Raw genomic sequence first — 16,979 nt, forward strand, 5'->3', positions numbered from 1 at the left:
ATGCATGTATATAGAGTTGTACCCCCTTCCCAAACTCACACAAATAGCATGTAACAAACCGATCAGATTCAATACAAAGAAAATTATAAGACAACATCTAAGGAAATCATCATTCTCAACCATTTCATAAACAGCTAAGAGTCATACACAATTGTAAGGAGGTAACAAATCTTACATACCAATTTGCCTTTGCTCTATGCATCATAGCTTTAGTTTGATCCATTGAACCCACCTGTACAATCAAGGAATGGAACACGTGATGAAATGAGCGCACACTTGAAACCATCTAGCTATAAGAAAGAGCAAAGAATATGAATATACGAGCACTAAAGGAAATTAATTGACGAAGCAAAGCATTTGTCTCAGCTGATGACTTCTTCAAGTCGTCAATTTCTTGCGACTGTTCATCTATTTTTGATGTCAAAGCGTCAACTACTTCACGGAGTCCTGCTGATTCTTGTGTCTTAGCATCTAGTTCAAACTGAAGACGTTCAACCTGAGAAGAAACATCAATTCTGGATTTTTTCCGAGATACTTTCTTAAGACCCAAATTTTCAAGAAAGGTGCTATTCTTGGATAGAACTTGAGAGACAGCTTCAATACAAGTCTTCTGCTGCTCTCCATTTTCTATAGATTCATCAATAATTAATTCCATATCAACCTTGTAATAAATAAATAGAAAATCAGTTATAGCACCTAGCAATTATCTCAAGCACATAGAAGTAAACAGCCTACAAAAAACACAAGATTCAGAACTTACAATAGCTTGCTTTACTTGCTCACTGAAATCTCTTTTCCTGCTGCAATGCATTTCCTTAAAGAGGTCAATTGCAGTGGGCGTTGAATCTTTAAATCTTTCTTGTTTCTGAAATAGTGAGGAATCCATTTGAAAATATAAGCTTAAATCAAATTAAGTCCTAATACAGGTTATGTAGGCCCCTATCAACAATACTATATTCTCCCTAACTCTCCAAATCTCATACATCACATACACACGCACAATAATTCTGGGCAGATCACTTTGCCCACTTTGGATCACATAATGTTCAGGTTTCAGCACATACACACGCACAATAGTTAGAAGTAATAACCAGCTACACACACAACATATTTTTCAGGTATGAGCACATACACATGCACAAGTTTTAGAAGTAATAACCAGCTACACGGAGCTGCTGCTAGCAGAAACAAAATTGACTACTACTGCAGCTGGCTACTGCTATCTACTACCTTTGACCTCTACTACTTACTATTTAGAGAAATATAAACTTTTACTTCTACTTTCACAGCTAGCCAATGCTATATTACTTAGAGCTGAAATAAAACATACTAAATTACTGATGCCAACCTCCAATGTCAAGACGCAACAAAGTCACACAAGGATTACTTCTAACAGGTCATGCATTAACAAGTTTCTTACCGCAGCATAAGCTTGTGCCTCGTAGCACCGTGAACCTATGCGCTGCTGGTATTGGACGCACTCACGATTAATTTTGTTTTTTGCACACTTCTCCTATACAAAGTAGAATTGTGTTAGGTTATGTTAATAGACAAATGCACACTTATCCTATACAAAACAGAAATTAAATCATGATTTTTCATAGCAATACCTTGTGTTCTTCCTTTGACCACATGGCCACCAATTCAAGCCATTGTGCATCACTCATGTAAGCCACTGGTGATGTTCTCGGCACCTGATCTTGTGATAACCCATTGAAGTACTTCAATTTTAAGTTATACCTCCTTTGACGTTGTCCACCCTTTAACAAGACAATACATGCATCTTTCATTGTCTTGTTGTCAGTGTCCATGTTAAATTGTTCCTAACAAACAAATACAGAAAATATATTAGTGACTAAGAATACTAAGGAGAAAATGATACTTATTGTGCAATTCAATTCTTTAAGTGACTTACAGCAACTTTGCCAATATAGTTATCCATTTCAAGATCATTCTTCTTGTAATGCTTCCAATGAGGAAAGATTGGTACATGTTGTCTAAGTACAATTCCAGCCTCTGACGCAAGCTTTGCCGCTTGGAGTGGTACCGCCGGCCTTCTCTTCCCTTCAGAAACATGGATACATATTTTGCTTCCTAACCCTCTGGTTATCCTATCTAAATCTTTCCCCATACTTCTTCCTCTTCGTACTTGCTCTGTAACTTCAACCAATTCATCTAGCAAAATTACAAAAGCAAGTGTCAAATAAAAATGCTGTAATCTATCCTTGCTTGATAACTTAGTACTCACTAATAAGATATAAAGTTTATAGGCATCAAAGTTACATAAAACATGTCTATATTATCACTTGCCTTCATCAGCAGTAGGGTTCAAATTCTCAGTTTGTACAGTTGCTAATGCTTCTTCTGTTGAGGCAGTTAAGCTTATGGTGGCAGCAGAATTCTGTCTTGTGACTCTACGCTCCAATTGCAACCTAGGTGGTGTCACCCTTTTTGATCCTCGTGTTCCTTGAGAAGATACTTTGACACTCTGGTAGATTAGAGGAATATATAATCATTAAAATTATAAATGGAAAGTTAATACGAGATGATATCCATTACAAAAATATTGTAGTGTACAGAAGACAAACTATACCTTGCTGATCACTTCATCATCATCCTCAAGCCCCTCATTGTCATGTGGACTGTACTCGGATCCTGATTTTTGAGGAACATTCTTAAGTAGTGATGCCAATTGACCGATCCCAAGTCTTTGAAATATTTGGTTGTTCCTCATAATATGTTGAGCTCTTTCCTTCTCATATTCAGAAAAGCCTTTACTAGAAATGAAAATGTAATACTACTATTTATCAACATCCATAAAAGATAGGACCCCATCACAACAATCTGCTCGACCAACCCTCGAAGAGGTAATGAAAGTACACAATCTAACCAGCCAGCACCCACACGAGCACACGAGAACCCTCCCTAATAGACCCAACAGGAAGCAAAAGGTCGATGGAGGGGAGATGCTAGAGAAATCACTTGCAGGCTGCCTTGGACGTGCAGCTGTTGTCCTCCCTGGTGGATTCTTGGTCGCCATCTCGCCAAGGGTTAGGGTTGAGTGCGCGGGATTGGAGTTGGTGGTGGGGGGCGGGATGTCTGGCATCTCACCACGATTGGCATAACCCCTCCGCCCTGGTGCCTCCTTCCCTGGAGGCATGAGTGCTTGCCCTGCTGGCTCCTTCCCTGGAGGCATGGGTGCTCGCCCTGGTGCCTGCTTCTTCCCTGGAGGCATGAGCACTCTCCCTGAGTTGCTCAGCCCTGCACCCTGGCTGGAAAAGAAGAAGGACTTGGTGGCGGCTGAAAAGAGCGAGGGTGGAGCTGAAGGGATATGAGCTAGGGTTTGCCAAGGTCCAGCCTTTTATATCCTCTGTAAATTTGGGCGTAATACAGAGGAATGGGCGCCAGAATTATTCAAAAAAAAGAATGGGCGCCAGAATTTAGAAACCTTGGTGCCAACATTTTACTTGCAGTTTTAGAAACCTTGGTGCCAACATTTTTTGTACAATACAAGGATGTGACTAATCGATGTAGCATAATTCATCTATGCATCCCTTCCTTTCAAGGCACCAAATCAATTGTAAAATAAATAGATAAAATGCAAGGCACCACATCAAACTAATGGTGATGACTTAAACACACATAGCAGGCATGACTTACTAGCAGTCTGTAGGAGCACTAGAGGCGCGAAGAAGTAGCAGTGGTCGGTCGGTCCATCATTGCGGATGCGCGAAGAGGGAGCCGGTAACTTCCAAATTCAGAGAAACCCTGGAATGAAAAATGGGCAATCCTGAGCCAAATCCCTTTTTTGAAAAAACAAGTGGTTCTCAAACTAGAACCCAAAGGAAAAGGATAGGTGCAGAGACTCAATGGAAGCTGTTCTAACGAATCAAAGTAATTACGTTGTGTTGGTAGTGGAACTCCTTCAAAATTATAGAAAGAAGGGCTTTATACATCTAATACACACGTATAGATACTGACATAGCAAACAATTAATCATAGAACCCATATCATAATATAGGCTGCCTGGAGGACAGGGTAGGTGGGGAGAGGGTGCCGGGGGCGTGGAGGACAGAGGAGGCGAGGATAGGCCACCGGCAGCCTGGAGGACACGAAAGGTGGCAACAGATGGTGCAGGCAGCCTGGAGGATAGGGGAGAGGACGTTGGCAGCCCGGAGGATAGGGGAGAGAGTGCCAGCAGCCTGCAGGACAGTGGAGAGGATGCCGGCAGCATGGAGGATAGGGAGAGGGCGCCGCAGCCGGCGGAGGTCGCGTGCAGAGCTCGTATGGAAGACAGGCACCCGGAGCTTCGATTCAGATTTCAGATGTGTCTTTTGATCTAGCTTTCGCAATTCATACATAAACTTAATTCTTCTTAAGATAACCAAGCAGAGAGTCAACTGACTGGTTAGAGTGGGTGGTGTCCACACATGTGGTCTCAGGGTCGATTCCTGGCCCTAGCGTCTCGCAACTTTTTTTTTTGCATATTACCTATTCAATGCAACAATCATCTAGCAATAATGGGACCCACTGTGTACACATGGCATTAATGAAGTCCAACTCAGCAAGAAATGTGACGATACATGTAATTGTCATAAAAAAACGTCACAATTTTAAAATCAGTTAGTTTATGACGTTTTGATTAAATAGTTAATGACGTATACTTTTTTACGTCACAACCCAAAATGATTCGTCATAAAGAGAGTTAGTTTGTGACAAATCTTACATCATAACTAGCAAAAATGTCATAGAAAGTCACATTTCTTGTAGTGGGTCCTGGTGGAAATCGAGGACACACACACCCCACTAGACCCACGCGCGGGGGCCTTGGTTAACACCCAAGCGCATGGTGAGAACCTACACCAGTGGCGGCAGCACAAGCAGCCGCACGCGTCAGTGCACCCTCAATGCAACTCCGAGCCGAATGCTTGTAACGTTTCGAGCAGTGCCCGGGCACATGCCCATCATGTCCAGCAGGCCATCGTCGTAGATGCCAACGGCCCCCCGCAGTTTGCACGGGCCAAGCAGAACATCGCAGCCGCAGCGCTACTCCTATGCAACCTGCCCGAGCTTGCAGAGCCTCAATAGTAGGAGCTCCACCGCAACATCCGTACGTTGGTGGAGCGTACCGCCGTATAGCATGTGGAAAGCTCCACGTCATGCCATCGGCACATGGTGTGGCAGAACCAACCTGAATTATACCGGCTCAAGTACGCGAGTCCTCACCGGAGGGCTACCTCGTACTTCAAACGGTATAATACTATTGGTCTGTCGGGTAACATCCCGATAAACCACCGAACGCAAGATCCAACAAGGTACCTCACACGAAGGTGAGTCCAGAGATATAATGCCAATATAAATTTTACACCATAGGCAGTTATATTACAAAAATATACAAAGTATCATTAGCTCCCACTGAGGAGAGATTATTACAAAACAGGTTTAAGTTTTCAGTCAAAGCAGCGGATTTTGAAAAGCATAGACATTGTACACATCATTATTATAGATATTATGCTAGCCCTGGCATAATATCACTCGGCGGAATCTGTGTTGGCCGGGGACGGATCCCATTCCACGGACCAACCATCAGGCAAGGGGTAGGGCCACGGTGTAATGAAAGCTGGTTCATCAGTGAGATTACCTGAAGTAAATCAACAAAAGCAAGGCTGACTATACTAATACTCAGCAAAACTTACCCGGAATTGGGTATACCTTAGCCCATAACTAGACTCATGATGGCTTTTAGCTTTGGGTAGAGTTTTCAGCTGAAAAGCAACAAAGAGTAGATCCTTAATTTCAACTTTTAACTTTCAGGTTCTAGTTGATTAACCATTCTAGGTAAGCATCTATATCTATTCAAATATGGTAGAATCTTTAATCAAACACCATCTTTGATAATCACAAAGTTTCTCTTGTTACTCTATGTGGTAAAGGGAATAAGCAGTCTCATTCATCGTGAGAGGTGGACGATTCTGAATCGAGATTCAACCCTTGTAAGGTAAACCTAACTCACACGCTTGGAATACCAAAGGGTCATTCCGAAGCAACCATTTGCCTTTCATTCCGACTCGTGGATCAGGGCCACCACAAGCGACTGCAGGTCATACGCACTTCCAAAGTGCAGGACGTACGTCTGTAGCGCGACTACAAAACCCGTACTCCTGGTTGCCCAGCAACACGTATGCCTACACGTCGAACAAAGTAACCAAAAGAAGCAAATACATGTGGTGGGGGGTATGTCCACTCCTCGGGCTGATTGGTTACTAGGCTTACCGCTTACCATATTTCACGGCATGTGGCTAGTACTTTCAAACGCTTAACCACCGCTACCACACACTGCGACCTTATCAAATTCCACAACATAGACGGGGTATCATCTCAACCATGATACCTCACAATTCCCGTCCGTCATCCTTATAGTAATAACAGGAAGGTAAACATTACAACTCCTATATCGCGCGAGTGACAGGAAATGACTCGACTTCTACCGGTCCTATCAGCATAGCAGCTAGTCGAACTCAAGTTCTAGTGTTCAATACATAGGTTCCTGGGATTATGCAACTAAAGTTTCCAAACAACTCCTAAGAACTTAATGCATACAGATAGATATAAATAATACAGGTTGCAGTGTAATAAAGTAGGGGTTATGTCCGGGGCTTGCCTTCGCTGGTGGGGTTGGGGTTAGTCAAACTATTTTCTTCCGAACCTTGGTTTGGGGCTTCAGAGAAATCCGCGACGAGACTTCCGGGGTCTTCAGAACAAACTCCTTCTGGTTCCGGAATCAGCTGATAATCCCCGTCAGCGAGAGTGGTCGAGTCTATATGAGATGCAAAGTTACAAGTTATGGAATGCTTATACTTTTATTTTTACTTCCCAATAAAGTTGCAATCCAATTAACAGAAATTATATTACGACAATAATCGAACTACCCTGCACTGGGCAGTCATTTATCGAGTATTAATTATTTTATCTAAACCTATTAGACAACGGGGTTGATTATACTAACTATCTAACTAGTGGCATGGAGCAACAGGTGGGGTGGTTCCTAAACATACCATTAACTATAACAAGTAGCGTATCTAATTACTATAAACAACACTAATACACTTAGCAATCTCCATTTATTTTATTAACTAAACATTGTGATTAACCTTAAGTTGTTACTTAGTTATGGCTAACTTTGAATTAATTAAGCAATCTTATATTAGGAAAAATAAATTAATATTTATGAAACTTATCCTAAGTGGGTTTAATTGAAATAAGATTACTCTAAATATTTTATACAATAGATAATTAGAACAATTCACATAATTAAATAACATGTTTAACTTGGACCAATTTTACAGAACAAGATATTTCAAAACAGAAGCTACAAACTTTATTGAACATAGATTGGTATTAGATCTAATTACTGTAGTTTTATTGGAATTTTATTCCAAAAGGAACTAAGCCACAAAATTAAACAAGATTAAGATTGAAATTTCAAGATGAAATTATATCTGGAGTTTTATACTAAAACTAAGGTTCAAAACTTAAGGACACCATAAACTACTCAAGACTAACATTCCAGAAAAGTTTCATAAGTTTTTATGCATAATAATTATTATTTAGGAATTACCTTTGAATTTAAGCTTGAAATTTATAACTCAAGTTATATTAGGTTTCTGATCATCAAATTTTTATGATGGATCATACTTTTAAAGATTAAGTAATGGTAAAAATTTCATCCCTAAATATGCACAGGTGCTTTTGAAATTAATTTGTGAAGCTTTCATGAACATATAACAAAAGTAACAAAATACTCTAGCTATAAGGCTGATTTATGCTTCAAAACTTTACACAAGGCTACTTACACTTCATGTAACACTTGCTCAAAAACTAACAGCAGCAAGGCTATATATCATAAGATCCAATTAAAACATCCCTTTATTTGTATTTAAAATACAGAACAAACTATGCATTTTCATAACTTGACTGTGAAATAAAAGTTGTAGAACTCATCAAAAGGATTCTAACCCAACAAGTTTGGTATTTTTCTGATTTTTCTATGAATTTCTACACCTTTTTAAACTTCACTGATTTGAGAGAGAGAGGGAGGGACTGAACTTTTGCGTTTAAACCCCTAGACAAACTTAAATTTTTGCAATCCAGTCCTAGCTGCCATGGCTGGCGGGGAGAGCTCGGTTCCGGCCAAAATCCGGCGATCCCCGGGGTCGGCGGCGAGGGGCAAGGGGAGAGGAAGCATCAGTGAGTCAAAGGCTACCTGTAGAGGGTCTCGGGGAGATTGGAGAGGACCGGTGGCGAGCTGCCCACGGGAGCAGTAGCTCCGGCGAGCGGCGGCTCGAATTCCGCGAGCTCGGGTGGGGAATGGGGATGGCGCGTGGTCTAGGAGCTCTAGGGCGAGGAGGGGACCCGATTCCGAGACTCAACTCAAGGAGAGGAAGGTCGGAAGGGGGAGCTCGACGTGGAGCAGAGGGCGGCGGCAATGGAGGTGGGCGGCGGCCGTCGGTGTACCCGCAATTTAGGCTCGGGCTACTTGAATTGGATCGCCAGGAATGGGAGGAGTGAGTAGGAAGGTAGCATTGCGACTTGGGGCGGCTACTAAGGCCCGGCGGTGGTTGAGCAGGAGGTGGCCGGCGACCAGTAACGCTGGCAGTCCGAAACAGGAAAGAAAGCGAGGTGGCACGCGGGGAAGAAGACAGCGGAGAGGAGGTAGAGCGGTGGAAGATCCTCAGGCGACGCGTGGGCTTGCACAGTGGCTGGAGGTGGAGTTTGGGGCGCGGCGCCGGCGATGGGCGGTGGCGGCAGAACGGGAGCAGAGGGGAAGCACGCGTGACAGAGGAGGAAGAAGGCAGACAGGGGTCAGAAGGACCCGTTTGTAATTTCCCAAAAAGTTCAGGGACCCCTCTATAAACTAAAATTTCCCACAGCTACAAAATCCTAATGAGAAAAATGTCTAAAGCAAAGTTGTAGGGAATTTCAAATACTACAAGAATGCTTCAGAGTTCGAGTTCAAAATCTCAAAGGATACAGTTTTATTTTAAACTTTTGAACACAACTCAATTTATAAACTTTTTGTTATAATTCAAACAAAATGCTTTAATGTTTAGGGTCTTTTTGTAAGATTGCCTGCAGCAATCATTACTAGTCCTTTTTACATTTTAGCCCTTAAGTAAAACTGAGTTTTACTTTTATCTCTCAACCATTTTACATGTAAACCCTCATACCTTTGTGTTAATTACTCGTAAGTCCTTAGTTTCCAATAAAAGTCTATCTTTCTTAGGTTTATTTAACTTTTGCACTTTTCTTTTCTATAATCATTTAGGTTACCACTTAAGAGTACTTTTACACAATTACACTCAAGTACTTACATAATTCCTAAATTACAATTATACCCCTAGTGCTTTGTACAACGTATATACACTATATCATGCATACATATAACACATCCAAACTTAGTATCCCATTGTCTAACTACCTGGATATTACAGCCTTCCCCCCTTAAAAAGAATCTCGTCCCGAGATTCCGAAGCTGAGCAGAAACGGATGATTAGATTTGGGGATTGGCTTGCAGGAAATCTGGGAAATTCCGTTGAAGATAAGACTCTGTTTCCCAAGTCGCTTCATCCTCGGTGTGATGATCCCATAAGATCTTGTACATTTTAACTGCCCTTCTTCTGGTGAATCTTTCCTTAGTATCCAAGATTCGAAGAGGTTGTTCAATGTACGATAGATCGGGTTCAATCTCAATGGCACATGTCTCAACGATTTCTGTGGGTACTTTGACACACTTCTTAAGTTGAGAGACATGGAAGACATCATGAATAGCCGCCCATTGAGATGGAAGACGAAGTTTGTAAGCCACTGGGCCACAAACATTAAGAATTTCAAAGGGTCCGACATATCGAGGTGCTAATTTTCCTTTTATGCCAAAATGTTGGACACCTTTGGTAGGAGACACTCGGAGATAGACAAAATCTCCTATTTGGAATTGTAGAGGTTTCCTCCTCTTATCTGCATAGCTCTTCTGTCTGGACTGAGCGGTTTTGAGATTGGCTTGAATAACCTTGACCTTATCTTCGGCCTCAACGACTAAGTCTGGTCCGAAGACTTTGCGTTCACCGGTTTCTGACCAACTCAAAGGAGTTCGGCATCTTCGACCGTATAACGCTTCAAAAGGAGCCATTTGAAGACTAGCTTGATAACTGTTATTGTAAGAAAATTCAGCTAGAGCAAGGCACTTGTCCCAACTTGTACCATAGTGAATAATACAAGCTTGGAGCATGTCTTCAAGGATTTGGTTCACTCGCTCAGTCTGCCCGTCAGTCTGGGGATGATACGCAGAGCTTCGAATCAATTTGGTTCCTAGAGCTGATTGCAATTGCTCCCAAAACCGTGCAATAAATTGGGGCCCTCGATCAGAGATGATGGTTTTTGGAACCCCATGCAATCGAACGATTTGTTCCAGATAGACTTCAGCATACCTTTTAGCAGAGTAAGTGGTATGCACAGGAAGAAAATGAGCGGTTTTTGTGAGTCTATCAATGATTACCCATATGGAGTCATGCTTTTGAGATGTGTTGGGAAGACCGACAATGAAATCCATGCTAATGTCTTCCCATTTCCATGACGGAATGGGTAGTGGTTGAAGTGTACCAGAAGCTTTTAAGTGGCTAGCTTTGACTCTCCGGCAAGTGTCACACTCAGATACATATTTGGCAATTTCTCTTTTCATTCTGGTCCACCAAAAATGTTGTCGTAAGTCTTGATACATCTTGGTGCTACCAGGATGAATAGAGAATTTGGACAAATGTGCTTCATCAAGGATTTGCTTATGAAGTGGATGATCTTTAGGTACAACAATGCGATTGTTGAACCATAAGACTCCTTGATGATCATTGTGAAAACACTTATATTTGGCTTCTCCCTGGGATAACTTTGATTTGATGATTTTGATACCCTCATCATGTAGTTGCGACATGATGATTTTATCTCAGAGAGTAGACTCAATAGATAGCAGATTCAGACTACCTTGAGGAATGATCTCTAAATTGAGTTTTCTCATCTGATGGCAAAGAGTGTCACTAAAGGTGGATATAGTTAAGCAGTGACAATGTGACTTGCGGCTAAGTGCATCCGCAGCCACATTAGCTTTGCCCGGATGATAGTGTACCTCAAGGTCATAATCTTTGATTAATTCCAACCAACGCCTTTGCCTCATATTTAGATCAGCTTGAGTGAAAATATACTTGAGGCTCTTATGGTCAGTGTAAATATTACACTTAGCACCCATAAGGTGATGTCTCCAGATCTTGAGAGCATGAATAATAGCTGCCAATTCAAGATCATGAGTTGGATAATTCTGCCCATGAGTCCGAAGTGCTCGGGATGCATAAGCGATAACCCGGTTGTTTTGCATGAGAACACAACCAAGGCCAGTTCCAGAAGCATCACAATAGACATCAAAAGGCTGAGTACTATCTGGCTGAGCTAGTACTGGAGCAGTCGTCAGAAGTTTTCTCAAGGTGTGAAATGCTTTCTCACACCTATCATCCCAACGGAACTTAACTTCTTTCTTAAGTAGCTCAGTCATGGGTTTAGCTATCTTGGAGAAGTCTGGAATGAATCGGCGATAATATCCCGCCAATCCAAGGAAACTTCGGATTTGATGGACTGAAGTGGGAGGGTTCCAGTCCATAACTTCTTGAACTTTGGTTGGATCAACCGATATGCCTTCACTAGAGATAGTATGTCCCAAAAATTTCACACTATCCAGCCAGAATTCACATTTCGAAAATTTGGCATAAAGGCGATGATCACGTAGTCGTTGAAGAATGACACGTAAATGTTCAGCATGGTCTTCTTTGGTTTTGGAGTATATTAAAATATCATCGATGAAGACCACGACGAATTTATCGAGTTCCGGCATGAATACGGAATTCATGAGATACATGAAATATGCCGGTGCATTAGTGAGTCCAAATGACATAACCAGATATTCATAAAGTCCATATCTGGTCGAGAAGGCCGTTTTTGGAATGTCACTAGGCCTGATTTTAATCTGATGATAACCAGAGCGTAAATCAATCTTAGAAAAGATCTTAGCTCCGGCTAGCTGATCGAACAAAATGTCAATGCGGGGAAGAGGGTACTTATTTTTGATAGTAACCGCATTGAGTGGACGGTAATCGACACATAGCCTTAGGCTATCGTCTTTCTTCTTGACAAAGAGAGCAGAACAACCCCAAGGTGAGGCACTCGGACGTATATATCCCTTATCAAGAAGATCCTGGAGCTGAATTTTCAGTTCTGCTAATTCATTTGGAGGCATGCGATACGGCCTTTTTGAAATAGGAGCAGTGCCAGGTTGAAGTTCAATGATGAACTCGATGTCTCTATCTGGTGGCATTCCAGGCAAATCGTCTGGAAAGACATCGGAGTATTCACACACTATAGGAATATCCTTGACTTTGATATCTGTGATAGCATAAGTACAAGGATGCAGACATTCGGGCTGAGGCAGATAAAGGTTGGTGATCCCATAGTATGGTGAATCAATTTCAACAACTCAGGAAGAAATATCTAGCCGCACTTGATGTTTAGTGTAACGCCCTAAAAATTTCAAACTTAAACTACGCGTTAAGGTGCCCTGACCAAAAATTTATTCGTCGTAAAACCCTGACTCTCTCCGGCCGACGCGAACCTGATCACCGTCTCATCCTGCACCACTCACGCGCTAGAGTAATTCATAAAAACGGTTCGAGATTAAAACCCTAACCCTAACCGGATCGTCATTCCGCATCGCTCGATGGCTGGCCGCCCACGCGCGACCGCCCGCCGCGATTAACGCCGACGCTCCTCGTGCCGCGCGCCAATCCCGCGCGCGTGGCCGACCGGCCGCGGTCGCTGCCGCGACCGGCGCCGACGCGTTCCCCCCCCTCTCTCCCCTTCTCTCCTTTCTCTTTTTTCCCCTCTCCCATTTCTTTTCTCCCTTTTCTCTCTTTCCTCTTTCTTTTCTCTCTTTTTCTTTCTTTTCCTCTTTTCTCTCCTTTTCCTCTTTTTCCCTCTCCTTCCCTCCCCCTCTCCCTTTCCCGGACTCCTCTGCTGTGCGCCCGCACGCCGCCGAGCGCCACGCTGCCTCGGCCGTGCTGCGCACGCGCCCGCCTGCGCGCCCGCATGCCGCGTCAACCGCCGCGACGTCGCGCTGCCCGCCGCTGGCACCGAGCTGCTGCCCCACGTGCACGCGACGGAGCTTGCGCCGCCCCGGCCTTTCCCTTGCGCGCGCCGCTGTGCCTCCTGCCGCTGACGCCGCCCTCGCCGTTCGCGCCCGCACGCGTGCCGAACTGTCGCGTCGCCCCGGCCTCGCCGCCCGCGCCGCCGCTCCACGACACGGGCGCCATTAAGGCTTCCCGAGCCGCTCGCCGGCCCTCTCCCACCGGCCACCACCGGCCACCGCCTCCCTTGGCCTATAAGTAGGCCGCCCGCACAGCCGCCCCTCCCACGACCTTCACCACCGCACGGCCCCTCCTCTCCCGAGCTGCAGCGCCGCCGCCGCCCATAGCCTCGCCGCCGCCCTCGGTCCGCCGCCGCCCGGCCTCCACGCGCCACCCCGGCCCAAGGTGAGGCCGGGGATCGGTTCCCCTCCTCCCCCTCGTCCTCTTCCCCCACCCCCTCGCCGCCACCGAGCCCCGGGCCGGCCGGATTTGGCCGCCGCCGGTGCCCCCCTCCCCCTCCTCTGTTTCGTGCGGGGAAGAGGAGGAAGGAAGGGGCCTTTTTGCCTGAAGCCCCCTCCTTTTTCCTGTAATACCCCAAAGGAACCCCCCCCCTCCTCTAATTATCCCCCTTTTTCTAAAAAGACCCTGCCCCCTCTAGTATTTCGAACCAAACCCCTCGATTACGTAAACCTAAACACACTCGACACCTTACAGCGTACCCTGAGTATTTCTAGGATTTACAAATAGGTCCGCACCCTTTCCGGATATTTACGAACAAGCCCTCGAACCCCCGTTTAACCCCTGAAACCGCCTTTAGCGCGTCATTTTATGTGCGAAACGACCTCCGATTGACCCGAAACTTTACCACGCCCTTTCTAGTATAGTTTTAGCCATGCCATTAAGAAATCACCTAGAGATATTGCCCCTAACTCCATAACCAAATTATTTCCGATTCAAGCCTATCGGTAAAAGCTTTTAGTTCTTTCGCTTGATTGTGTGTCTGTTTGTTTGCGTCGTAGGACACGGAGTAAACGACGAGGTTCCCGACCGCGACCAAGCAACTGAGGACCAGTACTGCGACCCCGAACCCGAAGGACAGTGCTTCGATCAGGACTTCCCGCAAGGGTTTGACGATGGCAAGTTCAATTCCGCCCTTTGATGCATATTTTTGTCCTAGTTTTTATAAACACAACCCAGTGGCCTGTTTTATGAAATTGCATGGTTTTGCGTGCCGTAAACATGGTAGGATAGCCACCCTTGTTGTGATAACCATACCTTGAATACCCGATTTTATAAAGGAAATGCGTGTGTGTGTGGGAAGGGATAAAATGTGGTTTTGGAAAGTGAGCCAGACGGGATGGACGGCATTTCTGTGTGGATTGCCGCTGGTGTGCTCGTACCTGTGTGGTAGGGCAAGGGAGGGAGATGTCCGTCCTGTCACCCCTAAGGACCGAGTTGTTGTGACATCTCACCTAGCTTCCTGTCGTGCGAACCACTTGACCGTTGTATGGGCAACGGCTTGGCCTAACCCCACTAGTTAGTCTGGTAGCCACCAGGAGAGCTGGGAGCAACGGGTGGTCAAGGAGACGGGATAAGCTCTGTGTGACTTATGCCCCGGTTAAACCTCGGTGTTAGGTCGAATGACCCCTTGATAGATCCCGTGGTGGCTAGTCAGGTCTAGCTACGGTGGGTAAGGGCTTCGATGGGATCTGCACCGGCACTAAGGTGTTCGTGTTGTGGTACCCCGCCTGTGGGTAAAGTTGCACACCTCTGCAGAGTTAGAAATCTATTCGAATAGCCGTGCCCACGGTACTGGGCAAGTTACGGTGTGGTCACATAACTAGTGTTTCTCTCTGGGAAATGGTTGAACTGGTGGGAGTTGTTTGAAAAGTATCCGGCAATGATGCTGTGTGCTACGGCGGACGGGGAGTCCGGTAGCGGCTTGAAACTTGGACCCGTGAGGATCGACACTTGTTTTGAAAAATGCTTTTAAACGAACCCTTGCATATAATTGTGTTTCCGCAAAAGAACCGTAACTTTATCCTTGGATTATCCTGTGCATCTAATTCTGTTATAACCCCCCCCCCCCCGTGGGTGTGATTGGACTTGCTGAGTACGTTTGTACTCACCCCGTTTTTACTCTACAGTGGAGGATCCCGACTACATCCCCGAGAACGACGAGTAGGGTTCCGTCCTGCACCCAGTCTTGCCTGTGGGTGAGGTCACCGTTGGAGCTCCGCATGGCGCAAGACTCTGATGATCCTTTGTTTGTAGCTAGTGTAGTTGTGTGGGTTCTGGTTGTAATCCTCGCGATAGTGGCGCTTCACTGCCCATTACCGCGTAGAGTTGTACGGTGATGAACCATCTGATGTAATAAAAGTGTTATCAGCCTCCTGGGACTGATAAAGCGACACTTTTAAGTCTTCCCTGATGGGGGGACGCTTCAGGTGGTATCAGAGCCGTAGGCTGGCCGTAGGATGTGACCCTAGGAGCGAAACCCTTTTTAAGCCCTAAGATTTGCACTGGCTTAGCTCTTTTCTCACACAAACACTCACCACTGGTTTTTACCCTATTCCAGATGGCTGACAATGGATGGGTCAACGGAGTCTGCTACGCGGAGCCTGGCCTTCCTAAGTTATTGTTGCTCAGCCTGGAACGCGTTGGGGTTATGGAAACGCCGGAGTACGCCTACCGAGAATACATCTCCGGTGGCACCCTTCGGTGCAACACGATGATTTTTGTGGAGAGAAGCACCCGCTATCCTGATGTGGACCCTTGGTTCATCTCCACCACTGGCTTTCGCTTCCCCGACACGTACCGAAAAGCCACTCGTAAAGCCCTGCGACGGCTGCGTGTGCTCTACAAGCACCACCTTCAGCGAACCCCTATGGGATTTTTCCCACCCGCTGAAAGGAGTGGACGCACTTGGATTGCCCGGATGAGGAGACTGGGACGAGAAGAAGAAGACTTAGAAGACGCGGTCTCCCACCTATCCATCTACCTTACTGGGTTGGATGCACTCTGCCGCGAACAGTCGGCACAACTGAAGAAGTTAATCCATGGGATTGAAAAGATAACCCAGGAACTGGAGGAACAACGAACTAGGGCCGCAAATGCCGAGTATTCCTTAGCCACCCTCCAAGCCCAGATGCAAGAGTACGAGAGCCGCAACGGAATAGGTGGGTGGATCGAGGAAGAAGAAGAAGAAGAACCCATGGAAACCCATTGGGATAAGGGTACTCAGACCGAAAACGAGATGGATCGGTTCCTTCCGATAAAGAAGCGCTATATCAGGACCGAGGAAGAATCCCCATGATAGGATTAGCACCCCTAGCAAAAACCCTACCCTAATGACCACGTATCCATGAAAACTGTACCACCCTTGTTGTAATAATCATCTACTCGCTTTTGCACCTGTACCAGGTTGTTTACCCTACTTCTGTTTCAGATGGCTGAGGAAGGATGGACCCAGGGCAAATGCCAAGCTGCACCTGGATTCCCCAGCCTTTTGATCAACACCCTGGAGGACCTTGGCGTTACGGAGCGCCCAAGGTACTACAGCCGAGAGTACGAACACCATGGTACCCTCCGCTGCAGGGTGATCCTGGTCATCGCCAGGAGCAACCGCTACCCCGACATCCAGCCCTGGCGGGCGACCGCCACAGGGTTTAGACACCAAGACACCTACCCCTTGGCCATCAGAAAAGCACTCCGTTACTTGTGCCGGATTTTTGAAGAACACCTCGCCCCTACTCCAGCAAAGTT

Source organism: Panicum hallii, chromosome 7, assembly GCF_002211085.1.
Source record: "Panicum hallii strain FIL2 chromosome 7, PHallii_v3.1, whole genome shotgun sequence".
Classification (NCBI taxonomy): Eukaryota; Viridiplantae; Streptophyta; class Magnoliopsida; order Poales; family Poaceae; genus Panicum; species Panicum hallii.